The sequence below is a fragment of the Lycorma delicatula genome, chromosome 7 (assembly GCF_047948215.1).
Source record: "Lycorma delicatula isolate Av1 chromosome 7, ASM4794821v1, whole genome shotgun sequence".
In the NCBI taxonomy this organism is placed as follows: domain Eukaryota; kingdom Metazoa; phylum Arthropoda; class Insecta; order Hemiptera; family Fulgoridae; genus Lycorma; species Lycorma delicatula.
Genome location: NC_134461.1, coordinates 2551730 through 2568606, shown reverse-complemented (window position 1 = coordinate 2568606; position 16877 = coordinate 2551730). Strand labels below are relative to the sequence as shown.

General features: G+C 32.9%; 1 pseudogene; it reads left to right on the top strand.

Annotated features, from left to right (window-relative positions):
• The window catches only part of LOC142327861 (tyrosine-protein phosphatase 10D-like), a 98223-nt pseudogene that overhangs the window by 77655 nt on the left and 3691 nt on the right, over positions 1 to 16877 (top strand).

The window sequence follows — 16877 nt, the reverse complement described above, 5'->3', positions numbered from 1 at the left end:
GATAACATTCAGTTAATTAACTCTGTACATAAGTAACTTACTTCATACAAAACTCACAGAGACAATTTACTGTGTATGAGACTATAAATAAACAGATGTGCATGTGTGAGGTCCTTCCAAAAAGTTACCAACCACAGACTGGGAAAAACATCTTACCTATTGGCTTATAATATTAATCTCCAAGTAACACCCTTGTGACTTTGCATACTTAACACAGTAGTTCTTCCATTGCTGGAATCATTTCTGGGGAATTCCTCTTTTGGTATAATTATCAACTACACTGTTGTAATCTTCTTTATGTGGTTTCGGCCCTCAAATCAATTCATCTTGAAAAAACAACCAGAAATTACAATTCTTCATGTCTGAAGAATAAGAAACCTGGTGAGCCTGGAGAATTCTGCCCTTAGGCAAAAATCATGGATCAGATATAAAGAATGGACATGAACATTGTCATGATGAATAAGTCAGTTGAGTAACTTCCACATTATCTAGTGATTTATGTTGAATTATGACAAAAAGATGGCAGGAAACCTCTTAGTAATGCTGTATATCATCAGTTTTTAACTTTTTTGCTTATAATGTTATAATAAACTGAAATTACTCCAGCTTATAAGGAAATGGTAAATTAATTACCTACAGAAACAGAAGATACTGATTATTAACCTGTATAGAAAAAGTAATGAAAAAGCAGCAATCTAAAAAAAACATCAGACTAACTCATTCATTTTTATAATAAATTACTTGCTATTTTGATCTTCCATTTCAATTTCAGAAAAATGATTATCACCTTCTACATTGCTATTTACTGTACAGTCAAACTTTCTGAAATCATTATTGACATTAGGATAAAGGATTCAGTGATGTCTTCAATCAATACCTTGTTGTTCTGTAATTTTCTTTTACCATTTTTATGTGACTGCAATTTCTTTGCCACATCATTTTTCATTTTTTTTTTAAATATTTTGTACTCGCACAGATGCATGGCATCTTCCAGATTAAATGTCACATTGCGAAATGCTATCTAGTTCTTCAGTTCGGTCCAAATTAGTTTAATTAAACATGTGGGATTCTATTCATTTTAAATGTTAATAAATGTGCTGCATCAAATGGAATTAATACAAAGGATTAAGAATTTCACTTATGAACTCATTTTTTGTGACCAGCACTCCAAGTATTCCTTCTTTTGCATTCTATAATATTGTTGTAGTTCCAAAAATTCTTTTTCTATGTCATAAATGTTCATTTTAAGCGAATTATTTATCTGTATTTTTGTATGTTTTTCTTTATATAGCCATATATGCACTGAATAATCATCTATCAATACACAAAAAACATCTTAGCAATTCTTTGAAGTTCAACCACACTATCACTACTTCTATTTATTTTATTTCTAATTACTTTCATTTCTTAAGTAATATCAGTTTTAATTTCGCTGTTTAACTTTTTAATCACTTCTAACTTGAATTTTCCAGATATTTTATCCATATTTGCAACAGAACAATTTTTATTAATTTTCTTAAAGGAAATTAATAAAAATGAATAGGTTCCACTAATGAATCGCATAATTTGATTGTTTAAAAAAAATTATTTTCATTTATACTGACACACAAAAGAAGTTAAAAAAAACAAACACCAAAAAAAAGTAATATTTTTTGACTCAAATAATTTATCACAACTACAATGATATTTAACATGATTATCAAACAAAACAAAATAGGCTTTGTGACTAAATATACTGCCCAATGTTATTTTACACCCCAGTCATGCAAGATACATAAAAGGTTGTGTATCAGTATTTCAATTCCACTACTGAGGTTCATATTGTTTTTTTGCCACAAAATTGAAACCATACAGTTTATCACAGAGACTGGCTGTATAAGGAACATCATTGCTCTCAAATAAAGCAATTGCATCTGATTCTCGTACCTCAAGTGATGAGAACCTAACATGATAAATATACATTTAGAGATTGAATAACAATGTGTTTTTTGTTGTGATTTATTTTAAGTATTTATAACATGTGTATTTTTTCATGTAACCATTGTAATCGCCTTGACAGTACACATGGTTCATTGTATCATCTTGAGGCAAGAATTCAAAATGCACAATTCCATTAAAACAGAGCATCACATTGGATTGAGACTAACATGATTTTGTGGGGCTGGAGAAGCTTTGCCAATCCATTGTGATAATTGAACTTTTGTCTCAGTGCCATAGCCATAAACCCAGCTTCTGTCTCCTACCCCTTCCTATTATGATCCTATTCTTCCTTATGATCTTCATTATGATCCTTTGCATGAATGTTTCATCGTCATCGGCTTGTTCAAGAAGTGGGCCAACAAATGTCCACTCAATGTTCTTTCTGCTGTTTGGTCATCAAATGAGAAACAAACTTTGCTGCAACTCGATGCTTGATGCATGTTCAATTCTAAAGTCAAAATATCATGGCATGATCCAACTGAGATGCTAACCTCTTCTGCAAGTTCTCTGACAGTCAATCAGCGATTTGCATACACCAGATCATTGATTTTCTGAACATGGGTGTCATCAGTTGAAGTCAAAGGCTTCCTGGTCGAGGATCATCCTCAATTGACTGATGACCACTTTTAAATCGTGAAAATCATTTGTAACATTGCATATGATCCAAAGCACATCTCCATAAGCTTGTTTCAAACACTGAAACGTTTCTGTGAAAGTTTTCCCCAGTTTCAAGCAAATCTTATTTTAGAATTGTTGCTCCCAAAAATTGCTACAACACATTGCAGTCAAATACCAACAACATGAAAACTGAACGAGATAGCAACGATCCAAGATCATGTGATTACAAAGAAAGTTATGCAGAACACAATATTACCTACTGCATGTCACTAAATATCTCCATTGGTGATAATTAAAAAATTATTTTCTGACCAGACTTCATATCTTTGTCATTCTATTAAAAAAAAAAAAAAAAAATGCTTGGCTTGTGGGGGGAAAATAAATTCTTGCTGTAACCTAAAATAAAATATCTGGCAGTAAGAATAAACAAAAAAATAGTTACAATAATAACAAAAACTACTTGTATAAATGGGATCACATTAGAATTACACTAATGTTATGAAATTTTACTCCATTCAGCAAACATAACTAGTAAAGTGATAAGTGTATCAGATATGTTTATTACTTCTTTTTTTTTAACCTTTAAAACAAGAACAATTTATTACTCTACCATTCTGTTTGATTACAAGAACATTGAGAAATACAAGACACATTCTATTTTATCAGATAATTAAATTAACAACTAATCAGTATACAAAATTTGTATTACCAATTAAAGTGTAAGAATATCTGTATACTGATCTGTAGGTGGTTATTTTAACGTTATTATTTAATATATATTATATCATTAACATTATTCAACATATGATTGATTATATTTAATAAAATTATTCTATCTTCCTTAATCCTTGAACAGTATTGGAGAAACGTGGGACTACCATCAAACCGTCCTATATGATGAGATCTTGAATTATAGAACTGATGGATAGTTATAAATTTAACAATGCTTAATACAATGAGGAACAAGGTTTACAATTGAATGTTATATTTTTGTTCCTTACGCTGCTAGTGGGTTATTAGTCCCAATAAACTTACTAGAGCAAGAATGCTAGTTGGAGAGGGGTTTAAATATTCTTTCAAGTAACTAATGATACAAAACCCAGTTTGGGAATATTTTTTACATGAGAAATGTGCCATTTCTCAATTTACTAATGTCTAATTAATTTATTTACTATGAACTATTTCTATATTTAACATGAGAAACATGCCATTTATGCAGACTGATATTTGAAGTAAGAACTTTTCGTAAGAAAAATTGAAATGCTACCACTCCAATGTTGATTGGTATTGTACTGACATTCACATCAATTTAAATTTACTTTTAAAATGGTGTTGGATATAACATCCAGTTTGTTTGAAAACTCACACACTCAGTACTGATTCGAAGAAGTTTTTGCCAAGAGAAATTTCATAGATCTATTTATGTAAGAAAAAGCTTGTAATAAACTAAATAATAGTAATGTAAATAAATGTATATAGCAATTACTGCTTGTAATAAACTAAATAATAGTAATGTAAATAAATGTATATAGCAATTACTGATAAAAGGAATTGGTAACAATAATAATAATAATAACAAATACCTCTGTATAATAAAATGGAGCCATCAAGAAACCCAACAGCCATAAAAGTTAATGAGTTATTAATACTTAAACAAAATGTTGAAATGGCGCGGTGTGGTAATGATGCACGTGAAATGCGCACACAAAGGGGATGACCCTGTCTATCTTCTTTATCAACATTCCACACTTTAATTAATGGATTAATGCCCACTTCATCCTCCTAAAATCAGTTTATAAATTTAAGGAAAATTAAATACAAATAACATAATTTTACAATAAAAAAGTAGTCGCTGGTGAATTTTTTAAATCAAAATCAATAGTAGCCTTTAACTACAGTAATCACAAAATAAAAAGCTTGTCTTTAAAAAGTTATTTCTTATGAACAACTTGGTGAAAAAATTGAGTTTTATGCTAAATCAAACTTTTCTCTTTTCTGTGTTACTCTTGAGAGTTTCAATTACTTAAAGAAAACCTTTTGGAATTACTGCTAATTATGCATGGAAAAGTAGTCCATTTTTCATCTGTTTCTAAGGCAGTGCAATTTCATCATTTCAAAATTTTGTTCATAGACTGATTATACAAAAAGAACTTGTGTTGAATATGCTACAAATTAAGTATATTTAAAAACAGAGTTTTTTAACCATGATATAACAATCTGAATTTAATTTGGGGGAGTTTAATATGATAACCACTTGAAAAATTTTACTATTTTCATTTTTTTCTAATTATGTATTTCAAGAATAACATTGTGATAATTAATATAATTCAATAAATGATTTATTAATACTTTTAAGGTTAATAAAAATAGAAAACAAAAAAGAGCTGTGAAGGATAGTAGAATTTCAATTAAAATGGGTAGGAATGTATGCTGATTATTAGAGAAGAGCACGGTCATTTCACATAATGCATAAGTGAAAAATGCAGTTGGAATTATACTTGTTATAATTGTTGGAATTATACAGCTATTTCATTATGAATACTGTGAGGAGTTTCTTACACTGAAAGCCAAAATTGGGACAGTTTATGTGATCAATATGCACGCGCGCACAAATTTGATTTAAAATTTATGAATACCTCTGCTTTTCATGAGGGCAAGTCAAAAACTAAAGTGAAATTCAAAAAATCAATGTATTTATTTGTACTTACATAAATGATACATGCACTATTTTTCGACATAATTGCCCCTACTACTATACACTTGTCCGTCTTTTAACGAGCTTTTGAATTCCTTCCTGGAAGAAAGTTTTCAGTATGGTGTGCAGAAAATTTTTCACCACTTCTAAGGTCTCTTCATCAGATTGATAATAATTCCTCATAACTCTTCTTTTAATAGGCTAAAAAGATGAAAATCGCTTAGAGCCAGGTCTGGACTGTATGGAGAATGGTCCAGCAGCTCAGAACTGAGATCAAGAAGGCAAAGGACTACTTTTTGTGGCCATATGAGGTCAAATGTTATCCTGAAGCAAAATCACACCTTCAGAAAGTTTACCACCTCTTTTGGATTTGGTTTTTTTCTTCAGTAAACCCAGCAGCTCACAGTAGTTGTGACTGTTTACTGACTGACCTTTAGGTGTAAAGTAAACCAAAAGTGAACCTTCCATATCCCATTATCATCACCTTGAATTTTGAGCTTTTTTGCTGTGGGAGATGAAGGATGTTTCCACACTAAACTTTGTTGTTTACTCTTGGGTTCAAAATGATGGACTCATGTCTCATCAACGGTTATTATTCACTTAAGAAATAAGTCTCCTTCGTCTTTGTAATGTTTCAAAAGCTTATGGGAAGTTTTCAAACAATTCTCTTTACGGATGCTGGTCAATTGGCATGGAACCCAGCAAGCACAGACTTTTTGAAAGTTTAAAGAATCATGGATGACTGAAAATGCTGAGCTTATATATTTAACTCACTTGCACTGTCATCAACTGTAATTTGTCGATTACTGAGAATCGTTTACTTAACCACTTCAATATTGTTATTAGTCTGCCGCTGTTCATCATAGAGAGAAATCATATCATTTTTAAAGCGATCAATCCATTCGTAGATCTTGCTTCCACTCAAATAACTCTCTCTCCATACTGCTGCTGAATTTAACAAATAAACTCTGCTGGTTTCACCCCTTCTGAACTGTGAGCGGTGATCACTGCTCGCATTTCTTCCTTGGTGCAATCAGACAAAGGAGCACTCGTTTTAAACAGACTTTTAAACACAATCACAAATAGCTAATAATGAAACAATACTTTCAATGAACAGCTGATAGAGACTATGAGTTGTAGCAGAACAATCATTGCTGTCAAACATGTGATTGGGATGGAAATGAAAATTTCCCTTTACTTTTCGACTTACCCTTGTACTTTAATACACTCGTACCTTGGTACTATAAACTTAACAGGAGAAACATTGGCCCAATAAAGCCAATTGTTCATAAATACTGACACTAAGGGTAGGTTAAATTAGGAGAGGCTAGTATCTACAATTAAATTTCGAAAGACCGAGGAATAAATATAGTACCGTAATTTTAATCAAGCACATTATCCAGTCACCCTTTTCCTCTTTTCTATTTTTTCTTCAGACAGCATGGTTATAGAAAATTATAATTTCAACACAATACATAATAAAAAAAAGGTAAAAACCATGGAGCAATGAGCTATGCTGATCCAAACAAAGTGATTGCCTGCCAATTAGCAGTTAGTTCTTGAAACAGCACCTCATGTACAGTGTTGCCACAGCTGAATATGTCAAGACTTTTAAATTAAACCAGCTCCTCCAGATTTTGTTAACTGCATCCAAAATCCATTAAAGGGAGGTTCATACTACCAAGGAATGACTACATATTGTTCAGTACAACTGTTTGTAAATTATATGTAATTTACATTACAATAATATGTCAATATTTGACAGAGTAACATACCTTTTTAAATCTTTATTTTAATTTTATTATCTCATCTCAGTAATTTAAAAACTCATTATTTTTATGATAAAACTGATGACGGAATTCACAACAAATTCTTCAGTTTAAGTAAGAATGCTCCACTAAGGTATCTTTAAATTTCACTGCTTAGGTAAATTCGTTGATTGATATATAAAAATTATATGGTGTTTCCATATTATTTAATGCTTAACTTTTGAAGGAGTTTATTATTTACCAGTAAACTACCTTGATCATCGACAAATTTCAAAAATTACATTTCTGAATAATTCTAAATGATCAATTAAATTATATTTCACAAGAAAATTTATCTTCAAATACCTAAAATAAATTTAAATCGCTTCTAATTCATTCCTAAGCAGAAAAATCCAACAACACTGTCATAGCAGCTCCCATAGTTTGACAACTAAATTTATGGCTAAATCAGGTTGAGTACTCTCAACCTAATTGACTAGAGTAGTTCAATAAATGCCTTCAGTTCTGACTAACTTAACTTTTTTGCATTATTTCAGCAGCACAGTCTTGTTTTAACTTTATCCACATACTTATTTGCACACTGAAAAAGTCCCTGTTAATATTTTATTAATTAAAATTTAATTACATATTCAAATAGAGGGAAAGAGTATTTAGTTTTTTCAATGAGCTTAGAAAAACATCTAAGCAGGTAATGTATCATGTTGACTAGTGTACAAATCACTTTTAGCGCTTCAAAACTATCAGAACAGAATGCACATTTACATTTTTTTATTATTATCATATTCTAGCTGAAGAAAATTCTGGAATAACTCAGTAATGGTGGCACTGAGTCAAGACTTATATATAATGTATGTGAGTAAACATGATGTTCAAACAGATATGTAAAACTTCATACTTATAAATACATTCACATACAAATAAAGGTAAAACTATTTATTTAGAATATAATAAATAGTTAAAATTTGACATATAAATGAATTCAAGTAAAGAAGTACAAAGTAAGAGGTACAATTATAGTTGCTGGGTACACTTAAAAGTAAAACGTGTGACTAAAATGTAAAGAAGGAAAATGTACTAAGATATTTGTATTGGACAGTTTCCTGGCTTCCCCTTTTAGATATAGTATGCCCAACAGAAAGTTAATCCATAATACATCAATATTTGTTTATTAATCTTACCACACACACACACACACACACACACACACACATCACTTAAATAATACCACTGAATTTTAATCTGACCCCTATTGTGACAAGAAATGGTAGTTCTTTCGACATCTGTGCCAGGGTGACATTCCTGTCATAAGCACGAAACGTGTTGATGGTAAAATTACGAGTTATAAGATGTATGTAACCAACTGTATCGCCAAGAACCATGAGACCATTGCCACTGCTTGTTGCATTTATTTTCACATCCTATCATAAAAAAAATTAAATATCACAAAATATATATTACAAAAATATATATTACATAAACTATTTCACTAATACTTTTAACAGAAATAAAATTAAAACAAATTATGTTTTTTTGATTTTCACAAAACTTATTTAAAAAAGTGACAGCTGTTTTGGTATACAGTACCTTCCTCAGAAGTTATGTGTAGAATATAAAAAGTATTTTGTACGTACAGCAGTAACTTTTTAAATAAATTTTGTAAATATCAAAAAACATATTTTTTTTTAATTTGCTTTTTGTTATGATGAATTCTCATCAAATAAAGGCTTCATCTATCCATTATTAACACTTCTAAAAAAGGTGGTAACGTCATGACAGCTGCAATGGAAGCCAGACACATCAGGGAAGAGATGGGAGATGTGATAGCCGTCATGAACTTGTTCCATGTTGTGTATGTGGTCTCAGGTCAGGAAGCTGACCTTGCCCAGGTGTTAGTTGAAGTATTCAACAAGATTCAAAGGAACAGTGGTGGCAATCTTGACGCCACTCAAACAAAGATATATGGACAACAAACTGCAACCTATGTTTTGTAGAATATTGAAGTGCAAGGGAAGGAAGATGGGATTGAAGTATCATCTCATTGCGCCCAGGGCCAGACTCTCCTCGGCTTGGTGGTCTGAGGTCTCAGTGGAGACCACCCACAAGACCAAGACTCTGATTCTGAAGTCTACAATAATGTATGCGAACCTTCTGAGGACGGGTCACAGTTCCCTCCACTGCTGAAATTCTGTCCATCAGGAAAGCTGGTGAAGCAATAGAGATTAAGGTTAAAGATGGCAAAGTGAATGCAGAAGAATTTAAACAAGCCGTTGAAATAGCCATAACAGATGGAACAGTTTGTATTAAGACAAGGATGGTGGCCCTCAGGATAAGAGGTTTTGGAAGGAGATATACAACCACAGGATATAGCCTGCGGACTCTGTGAGGTGACCAGACCAGAGATGCCTGGCTGCCTGCACTTCACGTTGGGGGCTGGCTATGGAGAGACCAAGGTTGAGATATGCAGATTACAGTCCTCCTTGGCCATGGCAATTGCACAAAGAGGTTCGGTCAGAATTGGCCTCCTGTCTTGCCGAGTAGACGTTACGGAGATGCACTGAGGTACTACCGGTGTCTGGAAGACACACAACGAGGAACTGCCGTGGGGAGGACAAGGCCATCTCCTGTTTTAATTGCGGAGCTGATGGCCATAAGGCAACGGACTGCAGCTTAGCACCCAGGTGCCTGACATATGGTATGGAGGGATACCAAACCGTTGCTACTGTATGCCCTAGAGGTGACAAAAAGAAGATGGATGTTGCAGGCCAGGGGAGGACTAGCTGTACTGCAACACGAAAATGAGGATACTACTAGTTAATCTACATTTGGCGTTGGCGCATGAATTGATGGAGAGGTATGTTACAGAGATGTTCGCGGACATCGCGCTCATCTCTGAGCCATATGCTCCTTGCACATGCACCAGATGGGAAGTGTTGGAAGATGGGAGAACAGCCATGTGGTTGTGCATGCGTACACCCCTATCTGATGTCCATCGGGAAAGGGGTTTGTGAGAGCGAGGGTTAGTGGAATCTTTGTTTATACTTGCTTTTCTTTTTCCTGTTTGCCTCCGAAATTACCGTTTAGATAATTCTTCAGAGGATGAATGAGGAAGATATGTATGAGTGTAAATCAAGTGTTGTAGTCTTGTACATTCTCAGTTCGACCATTCCTGAGATGTGTGGTTAATTGAAACCCAACCACCAAAGAACACCGGTATCCACGATCTAGTATTCAAATCCGTGTAAAAATAACTAGCTTTACTAGGACTTGAACGCTGTAACTCTCGACTTCCAAATCAGCTGATTTGGGAAGAAGCGTTCACCACTAGACCAACCTGGTGGGTTTGTTTATACTTGCTATTTGTCGCCTAACATCACTCTGGAAGCATATAAAAAGATACTGATGGAAATATCAGAGAACCTTCCCCTGCACCGGACTGTGGTCTTGGCAGGCGATTTTAATGTCTGGTCCACGGACTGGGGTTCTGTAAGGACAAATATACGCAGAAGACTCCTTATGGAGGCAATAGCGGCATTGGCAGTACTGTTCCCCAAACCTGGGAGGGATCCAGCACTTCCATCCTCGTACCGGATGCTGGCAATGATAGACGCCTTAGCCAAGGTGCTAGAGCATGTGTTACAACAGAGAATATTAGAAGCAGCGGAGGAGGTGGGTGGACTCTCCCCCTGTCAATATGGATTTCACGAAGGCAGGTCTGCCTTGGATGCCCTGGCCAATGTTTGCGAGGCAGTGAGAAGGTGGTGAAAGGCCCTGAAAGAAGGATATGCATCCTAGTAGCACTAGACGTCAAGAACGCATTTAATTACATAACCCATGCTGCTATAATTGAATCATTGGAGAGATATGGAGTTCTACGGTATTTACAGGAGATGGTGGGCTCATATTTTGTTGGATGGAGATTGGAGTGCCGTGTACAGGATAGATTGGTGGAAAGCACACTTGACAGGGGGGTTTCCCAGGGGTCAGTCCTTGGACCGACCCTCTGGAACCTTGTCTATGATGGCTTATTTCAAGTGGCTTTACCACAAAATGTTAAAATAATGGGCTATGCTGACGACTTGGCCCTGGTCGTCGAAGCAGGAACACAACGTGAGGCCACGGGAAAGATTGGAAACTCCTATACGGCAAGGGAATGGATGACTGGGGCAGGGTTGACGCTGGCCCCAGAAAAGACAGAGGAGGTGGTGATCTCCACCAAATGGAGGCAGACGATCACACTTGTGAAAGAAGATAGAAGGATTGTCTCCAGGCCAGCAATCAAATATCTCAGAGTCTAGATAGACTCCAGGCTCAGATTCGGCATATACGCTATAGAAGCTTGAGACAGGGCTGATGATGAAGCTTGAGACAGGGCTGTCGACGCAGCGGCAGAGGAGACTACTGGCCAGGGTGGCGTACTCTACCTTGCTGTATGGTGTGGAGCTGTGGGCAGGTGCAGTTAGGTATGCTAGATACCGTGGCATACTGGAGGCATTGTACAGGAGGTGCTGCCTCAGGATATCGGCATACTGAACAGTCTCTAAAGTGGCTGAAGAGGTTTTAGCGGGTCATGTCCCACTCGTTTAGTCGGTATGGTGAAGGTATACATACACACTTATTAACATCTTGTGGAACCTGTTAGTGAGTCCAACACTGCTTCAGTGCCTGTAAAAGCAATGGTTGAAAATATTCTGATTTTGTTGACAAATTAAGGATATAATCATAAGTGATAAGGCATACTTTTACTAGGCAGCATCAATTTTCAATAACTCATCTGCTTCAAAAACTTCTTTTTATTCTGACCGTGAAAACCATCTGGTGTTGCATGATAGAAACTTCTGGTATCATGGAGTTCTAATTCTTTAAGCCAGATGGGAAGCAAGTAATAATCAATGCACTGTGCTACAACAAACTGCTGCAAACTGCAAGTTTCCTTGTTCCAGAGATCATCAAATGTGGTATTGATGTAAGCATGTTGTGGTTTTAACAGGGTAGAGTAATCACATATAGAGCAGTAGTTAACTGTTATTAAGTAATACTCCAGCTGTTTAAGGGAAATGTTTCCCAGGAGTAAAATCTCTCGATTGTCAATGAAATGACAATTGTCTTCTTGATGTCATCAGGTCTATTACTTTCTCTGGAGCACCTTTAAGAGGTTGGTTTTTATTAAAAAAGAACTTGGCACAGATGAAAAACTGAATATTAACATTAATAAAGAAATAAATTATATAACAATTCTAAATTATTTTACATTAAGTAATTTCAAAAATCTTGCTCGTGCATAACTTATAGGGTTTTTAATCAGTTTTATTGATGTATTGATGTATAAATATTTTCAAAGATGTATGTATGGACGAGGATCTGAAGAAGTATAAATTGCAATTTTTATACTGAAAAAGATTCTTCTCATTTATGCAACTTTGGACATAGGAGAGGCAAAAATAATGATTTTTTAATCAAGCATTCAACTGTATAGTTGAAAATTTATATTTTTTATTAGTATTATAATTAACATGAAATTCGTGGATAACTTTATGAATAAAAGTTTGTGTTTACAGAGAGATTTACACTTAAAGTTTTTGTTTGTTTTCTTTCTTATGTGTAAGTAATTTACATATGGATTTTTAAATTGATATTTTTTTGTGTTTACTGTTTACAAGTTTAATTTATTAAAACTTACCCGATTACTTTTTATAATTTAAAAGATTTGTGTTTTTGAGTATTCATTTTACAGATGAAACTAATTTTTATATCTGTGAAAAAATAAATTTTAGCTGTTTAAAATAAATATATTATTTACTTTTCAGGTCATATTGGTCTAGTTGATTATGATGTAGTTGAAGAAAATAATTTACATCGTCAGTTGCTACATGATGAAGGAAGTATTGGTAAGCCAAAGGTTACATCTGCAGCTGAGGCTCTTAAAAGGTTACATAAAACCATTATTTAATTTTTAATGTTAATATAAAATATATCAGTGGAAATAAAATTAAATTATATCTACTTTATTAGATTAAAAAAAAATATCTATTTTATACAATTGCCTTGGGTTGATTTGCAGCTGTTATTGAAGAACTCAACAGTTTGAATTTGGTAATCAAAGTCAAATTCTGTTAATAAAAATTGTCATAAATCTTTTTTTTTATGATAATTATTATTGTCATTTTATAATTCTTAATGAAACTTTCCTAATCTTTTCTTCTCAGCCTATTTTCTCTAATCTTTCATATTATTTTTCTTAATAAATTGTTGATCAGGTACGTATAATCAAAAGTCTTTATTGTGAAGGTTTAAGCAATTCTTTTTCAACAGCCCAAGATATTATCAACTTGAAAATTTAATATTTTTAATTAACTTTATAAATACCTGAGAATAAGTACATGGCTGTATTTGCTCAGGTGAATTTTTGTGATCTTTTACAACTTTTACTGGTTTGGCAAATTTAATTAATTATGTTTTTTGATTAGAAAATAAGGTAGGTAATAAGTATGAAAGTGTGGGATATATTTTCTTGATTTGTTCATTGTTCTACATTCTTACATACAATATATCATGCAATGATCAATTTTTAGTTTATGCTGTTCCATTTTTCTATGGAATTTTGTATTTTCTACTGTTAATTTTTTTTATGGAATGTTGTACCTTTAGGATTTCACTAAACGTTTTAGTATTAATACTTTTATCATGCTTTATTTATTTTTAATGCTTCCAGTTTATAATTGTAACGTGATGTAATCAGTTTTTATTTTTTTATTAATTTCTTCCTTTTGGGGGAGGGGCTAATAGAAACTTGCTCTTTCCCTGATATGTCACTGCTCTCATCTGCCAAAATACTGTAAGCACATGCTTTCTTTATGTCAGTAGTGATGTTGTCTCTTAACGACATTGCCTCATAGGCCAATTATTTCATTTTGAATCCGTGGTATCTAGAAGTGGCAGTTTTTGTACTCTTTTCTATGTGTTCTTTTAAAATGTAGTCACAGCGTCAATTTTGAGTTTGATCAAGTCTTCAAAAATACCTTCATGATTTTCTTTGCCTCTCAAAGGTAGGTCATATGTACCACAAAACATCACGGTCAAAATTATTGATGCAACAGTTTTCTTGTTGTCTTCCATTCTGTAATCAGCAGGTATATTTTCATCAAAATATTTTGCTGCCTCAAAATATTTGTGGCTGCCGATTTGTTCCATTGAGATGATGTGTGAGATTTTGCAAATTCGTACATGTCTTTGCAGCAAGTAAAGGGAATTTTAGGTTCTCACTATGAAAGAACCTAAAACACCAAGCACATTAGTTGGTGAAAACAACACACAGTAACTGCACATACACCCTTTAATTTCTTGGTAGGTACACCAGCCAAGGAGCATAATCCGCCAACCTGTATTTGAATTTTCTTTTGCACACAGCATCCTTAGCAAAGTAATAACTTTGAGATGGTGACCAAGTTTTTTAAAACTCTAATTTTTTTAGATGAGTTCATACTAAACAAATGCCCAAGCCAATGACCCACATCATTATCAAAATTCATTTGATCCCGTACACCAGAACCAGATGGTAGCGAAGACCCACTTGATTTTTCACCATTATTCTGCTTTGATTTCTCTTCTCTGTTGTTATCACTTTTGCTCCTACTTTTATCTAACTGCTTCCTCTTCTGTCACTTTAAAAGAAAATAAGTAAAATAAGTCACTTCCCAAAAAAACTAAATCAACTAAGAATTTAAGCTTCTGAACAGACTCTCTACTAGAAACTTTAAGCTTACAAATGGTTTTTATCATCTTTATACAATAATTTTTCAAAAAGTTAAACGTTTTGAAAATCAGTAAAAAAATGTTTTTTACTGATTTTTTAAATGAACTTAACCTAAATATGAGTTGGTTCAATTCATATTTAGTCTAAGTAGAAACAAGAATATTAGAATAAGTAGAAAAAAAACAACAAAGAAACAGGTGGAATGGTGAAGTCTAACAGCCTGTGGCTGTGTACAGAACAAAATTAAGGTGAACAAACATGGTTCTGTTTGAGGTTAGAATCTTTGTGTTTAACATAACTTTTGTAGTGATGGAACTTGATCACAACAATAATTGGACTATTATGAATTTTGAGCCATTCACTACTTATTAGCTGTCGACATTTTAATGTTTTTTTTTTATTATTGATTGATATTAATTTTTATAAACGTTTAATATTTTGTACAAATTTGTTTTATTATTTGCAACTAGCAGAAGTACTAGTAGCAAAATCAAACATTTCAAAATTCAAAACCCTCTAATTAAGCAAAAGTAGCTCATTACAATTTTCAATCATTTTTTTTTAATTATTGGAGTATGCTGTACTAGTTATTACTTACTTATTTAGTATTGTATGATTTTTCCTTAAAATTTCAATAATAAAAACAATCACTATTATTACAAACAAAAAAAACAGTCTGTGCATTTCTTGAACATTTAAGGTTGCTTTAATTGATGCTTTTGCAGCTCAGACTCAAATGAAAGTAATATAGATACATAACTTTTGTGCTAAAAAAGTTTGTAATATTCATTGTAGATTGCTATTGTTACGGGATTGCGGTCTGAACTAGCTCAAATTAGTCAATTCACTCAACTGACTTATTTGCACTGACTGCAGTACTTAAATAGGGAACAGAAGGTACTAGAACTTTCCCTTTAAATTCAACCTCAAACATTCTGTATTTTTCACCATCATTCTGCTTTGATTTCTCTTCTCCATTGTTATCACTCATCTTTGAGTTTTACCACTGACCATCCAGACCTTGAACTGCTAGTTCCCCCACTCGTTCACCAGAGAGCGCTTCTGCCACGATTCAAACATGCTTTCTTGCCACGCAGTACTATTTTAACCTGTTGATATTGAACTATTATTTTTTGTTTGACTAAATGATCCAAGGGGGGCAAGTGCTCCACCCATCCCACTGTGGTTACGCTTATGTGCAGGATTAATTTCTTCAAAAACATTTTTTATAATTATTAAAAATATGTTTATCCCTAGAAAAAACTCCTCTCTTTCAATTACATATACACACGCACACGCACACACACACACACACACACACACATACCCACCTGTCTTTTCTCATGCATTCTGTCCAGATTTTTTATACTATTTATTTTTCTATTTATAAATGGTGAATTGATATTTTAGCATAATGTACTTTCTAATCATTACAATAATTACTAATTTCTGGTCAGTATTTTTGAAAATTATTTCCATAAACTTATAATTATTTAGGTTTCATCTTTGTATTTCTTTATGTAATTTTATCTTTAATTGTATTTTTATTCCTACAGTCTGATCTCCCTTCATTGTATACAAATTTAGAAATATGATTTTTACAAGAATTTTCTGTAAATAAATAAATTTTCTACTAATGTTTTTCATTCTATTGCTCATCTGAACAAATATTTTCAGACTTAATTTATTTCAAGAATTGGTTATTATTATTTAATAACAAAAAAAATTAAAATATATAAAAAACTAGTGGTAATTATGTAGATGTGGATTGATCCAGGCTGGTAGGGAGGACTCATCTATTGAGTTCTTTCAAGATATGAATCTATAATGATTATGTTTTTGGGTCCTGATAAGTGAATTTTAAAATATTTTTTCCAGTTATTACTATCCTTCACTTTTAAGACTCATGAAAAAAATTATTTAAAGTGGTGCATTAAATAAATAGAAAAATTTAGTAAATGTGTTTAATAATGTAAGTTGGTGCATTAAATAAATAGAATAATTTTGTAAATGTATTTAATAATGTACATGCTTTAGGAAAGTACAGCTACGTTATTGCTAACTT